We start from the raw sequence: 5796 nt of genomic DNA, 5'->3' as shown, positions 1-5796 counted from the left end.
GCTATCTAAGGATGGTACTATAGAACGCCACCTCAAGGTAGGCCTAGTGGCGCCATCTCTTGGTCAGGCCGGAAACTTATCAATCCACCCTCGTATAATAAAGAGGGATGAGCTGTGGAAACGAAAACGGCCAATGAGTCCCCCAAAAAGAAAAAACGCATTAACGGTTCCCTGAAAAGGAGAATCAAGAGGTAAGCGCAGCAGTTTAGTGGTTTAGCTGCGGGAGCTGGACCATCGGCCACTACAATGCCGATGAACAGCACTGAGGCTCAGCAGTCGGCGAACAAGGAGTCGATGGGGGCTGGAAGGACAGTCGGTCACATGACTAGCCTTCTCACGATGGTGGAGTTGGATACAAGCTATCCGGACTCGCTGCTTACTAGGGACTGGATTGAGCTTTTCAGAAAGGTCACCAGAAAGGCGCTCGAAAGAGTGTCCCCAGATCAATGGCTAACATTCGAGACCTCCTTCTATAGAGGAGGGGTCTGCATATTTGTTGCAGCCGATTTAGCGACTAAGGTTTCACTGAACAAGGCTGTTGTCGAGACATGGCTTAGGCGGGTGGTCTCATTGAAAGATACACTCGATCGATATCCATTCGCAGGATACCATAGCAACGGAGACTCTGGGATCCAGAAGGCCTGCGTTCGCTAGGAACTGTCACCCTTCTACCATACTACAATCATGCATACCAGAAGAGCCCGTTTATAGGGATCCTTTTCATCTTATCGAGTAAAGTTCGTTTATAGGAATTCTTTCATCCATATCCATACACCTCCTGGCCAAGGTCCGTTTGACCCCCATATCCCACATGCTTAATCCTCCCCACCAACTATTAAGTGCTACAGCCGCTAGGGGAGGAATAAAAATTAATTTAACCTTGATTTTTGAACACATTTTTCAATCAATCGAAATAGCATGTTGATAAAAAGATATTTGCCTTCTTGGTGCATACGATACTTTATGTAACGAAGGCATGATTTACATTCTATACACTATTTTTTTTATAAATATACTCATTGAATATATTTTGTATATTAATTACAAATGATATATCTACTATACTATTTTAGAATTAAATGCAACTACTTAGCTACTACTTAGTTACTACTATTTTTCACGATATGACTACATAACATCCGGAACATAATATTGTCGACGAAAAATTAGTTTTAATAATGACCATAGTTACATATTTGATATGATAACACCCATTACATTAATTTCGGTATAATTATAGAGGCTTTGGTGTTGTGATGAGATGTGCTGCAGAGAGTAGATGTGCTATAAACCCTTTTTTCCTTACCTCTATCTTATAAATTCCTGAATCTCTTCTAGTATAATGAGGCTACCTTTATATGCTGGTATTAAATGAAATTTGAGGAAAAAGAAAGAAGTTTTTCGTGATAACAATGATTAACAACTAAGTTTAAATGGATAAATTTATGCAAAAGAATCTGACTTCAGATGAATGCTAAAGGATTTTCCAATCCGGAACTTTTACTTAATAGCTCTCACAAAGATCCGGTATATACAACATCTGAAAGTGATGAAAAAAGTGCAATCGTAGAATGAAATATCGCACGTATCCTATTTTTTTTGCCCGATCGATAGATATGGTGCTCGTATTACTTCTCGCTCGCCCTCGTATACAAGGATACATGTGCATATTGCAATGAATCAGAATGTTAAATAGTAGTTATAATAAATATAGAAATTAATTATAATATTTTGAATTGTGAAAAAATAACAGATTTTTATGTTTTCCTAGACACAAAAATAATAAGACCTCTGAAAGAATCTACCTCTAATAGAAATGAAACTACCAAAGAAAATTTGTGTAGCAGCAAAGAATTATATCCCTTCTTAAGTTGGAAAATGGATAACAGGGTTAAGGTGTAAGAAGGATGAAAGGGTGGCGAAGAAAGGGTCAGTAAAGGAAAGAGACAGGTACATGGTAACTATAAGAAGGGGGGTGGGGGAGATAATTAGTGTAAGGTATAAATGGATAGATGGCTTGAAGGGATTATTTGAGAAAGGATAGATGATACAACGAAGGAATGGTAGGTTATAGGTGTGGCAAAGATGAAATGATTTACGAGTGAGAAACATCGAAGGAACCATTGACGTTGAAGGTAGTTGGAAGGGAGGGTTGAAGCAGTTTTTTGTGAACGGTAGGTGGATGGAGGGCTGGTGTGCTTGGCTACTAGAAGAGGTAGGGAGAGGAAAGTTGATGTAATTTTGGGGATAGCGACTTATTTAAGGTGTTATGAAAAAAAACCTAGTCCATTAGGCCTGTAATTTTTCAGGACCATTAAATCACATAGATACACAATTAATAATCTGACGCTAGTCTCTTGAAAATATTAAAGCATAATAGCAAATAAATAGAAGCATTTTTCATTTCTGTAAGGACTTATCCTTTGAAGCAAATACTTCCTCTCTACTGTTTTCATGGAATATACCAACACAATATTAGGTTCTGACACGTGTATAGCTCTGGCATTATACGGGGCCCTCATGTACGTTACAACGTCGCATGCATTGTTCGATGAGGAAAATGCTATTGTATGGACTTTAACTCTGCACTTATACGGCATACATGTACGTAAAACCGGTTGATTCTGCGGACTCGGTTCAAACAAAGAAACGAACGCACGTGCTACCGTGAGAATACAAGACGTGTTTGAATGTGTCCTAGGGGAAGGCAAAGATTTGGTCTTTCCTTGCCCTTTCTTGTTTTAAAATTAAAGTTTTGACAACAAAGTAGGCTCTTCCAACGGTAGGCACATGTCTGTAAAAAACTCAATTTATTTATCTGGATTCGATATTTTTTTATTGCACTTCAATGAAGCCCTTTTACAGGGTTTTAAATAAGCTCAAGGATATGACACGGAAAATATCACGGAAAATTAAAATTGATAAACATAATGTGTTCTATATTTTTTCAGTAGGGTAAACAATTTATATAATATTTTTTCGGAGTGCCGGATTTTGAGTGTACATATCAAGTATATGAATAAGTTAAAAGTAAAGGGCTTAGTCCCCTGTTTATAGATTACAAATAGCACGGGATACGTTCTGATGTGGGATGCGTTCGCGTGGGTCGGACCGGAACCGACATGATTCACGCCAAGACAGACTAGTGAGTCTTAAGGAATAATAACGACCGTCTATGATATGGGTTTTCTGATAGCAGTAGACAAGAGATAACAATGAAAAGTTTAAAATTACAAAAAGAATCATCCAAAAATATTAAATCATGCAATTTTTGTTTTAAAATACGCTTCACAATGTTAATTATAAAAAAAAACAGATTTGCTGTAAGCCGATGAAAAAGTCTTCGGCTAAAGTTAACCTCTTACAGCATACTTTGAAAAGCTTCAGGCATTAAAGTTAGGTTTTAATAGGTAAACTATTTCATTAAACTTCTAATGAATGCTTTTTACCATACAAATTTTAACGTTGGTAAATTGATTAAATTGTGTGCTCTCACATATGGGGCATGACGTAGCGCTGTGGAGCGCCCCTAAATTTCAGCTGAGAGTAAGAGTTTATTACTTCTTTTTCCACATAATTTATTTTGATGAATATGGAAACATCAAATTAGTGTTGAAAATGTCCAGAGTAATTTTTCTTTATTACGTTACACTTTTCAGAATTATTATACTATATCATTTATATTTTACAATGTTCATATTGTTTTAATGAATGGCTGTGATATGACGGTCACCGTACCCTAGTATCAGATATTCTATCAGATATATCTATCTGAATATCTATCAGAATATCTATCAGATATTCTCGGCCTCAAATAATTAAAAACTATTGTTTAAAAGTCTAAATGTGTGAAATAATTCCTTATAAAAAGTCGGAGGATTACTTCCGGTATATTGTTTACAAATTGCACAGTTTTGGAATAATATAAAGACAATTTGAATTTTATTTTTGGATCTGTAAGTTATTCTTCATTTAAAAAACGATCGAATACCGTCTTTTATCAAAACGTGCGTACTTTTTTTTTACAAGGATGTCTGAAAAAGAGGCTGGAACTGATTACAAAGTAATATCACTTGATGAAAATTTGAATTCGTTAAATGAAAAATTCCTCAATTAAGAAATGTATATTTTGAATGAAGATGTACTCTCTCAATCTAAAGCAGTGAAATTTCACTGATTGTCAGTGAATTTTCACTGATTTAAATAGCTAGAAATAAGTCACTGACAATCAGTGAACGGTCACTTATCGATCCAGTGAAATAACCACTTTTGAGGGTTGGCAGCACTAAACCATGTCGATTTAGCAATCATAATCAAGTAATATTTTAGTACATTCAATCCAAGAATTATAGTAAAAACTTAAAACCCATAAATATGATCAAATATTTAAGTAAAAGATTAACAACGTTTACCTTAAAAATTTAGAGGTTATGCTTCACATGGTTTTCTCTGGTGTTACTGAACTGATTAGTGAATTATTCGGAAATCACTCAATAATCAGTGAAATGTCTAACTACTATTTCAATCAGCGAATTTTTCACCGATTCATGTTTAGAGGGTATAATATTAACATTTTCTCATTCACGTAAATCGATGTTGATGCATAAACATAAAAGATTCGTTGACTTGAGAGGATTCGCTTTATCTATAATATTGATACATTTTATTAAAGAATAAAGAAGTTATATGGTTATTAGCGTCGACGCGTGTTTCTAAAAGTATTTTTTCATTTATTCCTTTCCTTATGTATTTAATAGGAAAAATATGAAAAACGAAATTTCATTATAAAATTTAATAAATATTTATTTATATAAACTTCTCAATAAAATGAGTACTCAAAAGAAATACTCAGTGATAAAATAACTTAGAAATTCAATAGAAACTTCGATTCAGATTTGAAATGTATTCTTGGCCATTTTGCCTATAAAACTTTAGCAACGTTATCAAAACTGAATTTCTAAACCAGGTTTTGAAATATTTTCTACTAGCATAGCTCTTCATTTCAGTCAATCAATAATATAAACCTCTCACAGCAAGAGGATATACCGGGATACCCCATTTGATCCCATTTATCTCTCAGGTTGTCCCAAGGATATCCCAGGGATAACCCTTCGGATATCCCGCAAAGCGGCAATCTGGATATCCCAGAGATAACCCCAGGATATCCAGAATATCCCTGGGACATTTCCGGGATATCCTATTGCTTTGAGGGACTATAATTAAATCTACCAAAAGCATGAACTAAAGACCAATAGAGACCTAGAAGAAATCTGACGTTAGTCATAAGAGAAGCATTATCGATTAAGAACTCGTTACCTGTCCAAATTACATGTGTTACCATGGATACATTTAGTTTACTTATGTTCGAGCATTTTTGTGTAGCCAAAAGACAGTCGCCGCCAAAAATTTAGAACGGTGTCACGCTGTGCCAATCCGTCATATAATAATCGGCGGGGGACCCGTTCATTTTTCGGAACGGATAAAATTTAAGAAAGGTAAAATTTCAGAATGGGTTATAATACATAATGATAAAACTTAGGAATACCAAAAATTCGGAAAAAGGAATAAATCAGAAATCCAAAATTCTGAATAGTATTTATTCGGAAACCAAAGAAGCGGAATGGGTAAGAATTCGGAAACATTAAAATTAGGAGGGTGAACAATTAGGAATAAGTAAAAATACGGAGAGGAAAAGTTCGAAAAGTAGAAAAATTTGGAAAGTAGAAAAATTCGGAATAGTAAATAAATGTTGCTATTAGCAGGTCTATAGTTTTTTTATTTATGGTAGCATACAAA

This window comes from Belonocnema kinseyi, chromosome 4 (assembly GCF_010883055.1).
Source record: "Belonocnema kinseyi isolate 2016_QV_RU_SX_M_011 chromosome 4, B_treatae_v1, whole genome shotgun sequence".
In the NCBI taxonomy this organism is placed as follows: Eukaryota; Metazoa; Arthropoda; class Insecta; order Hymenoptera; family Cynipidae; genus Belonocnema; species Belonocnema kinseyi.
This window is presented reverse-complemented; position numbering follows the sequence as displayed.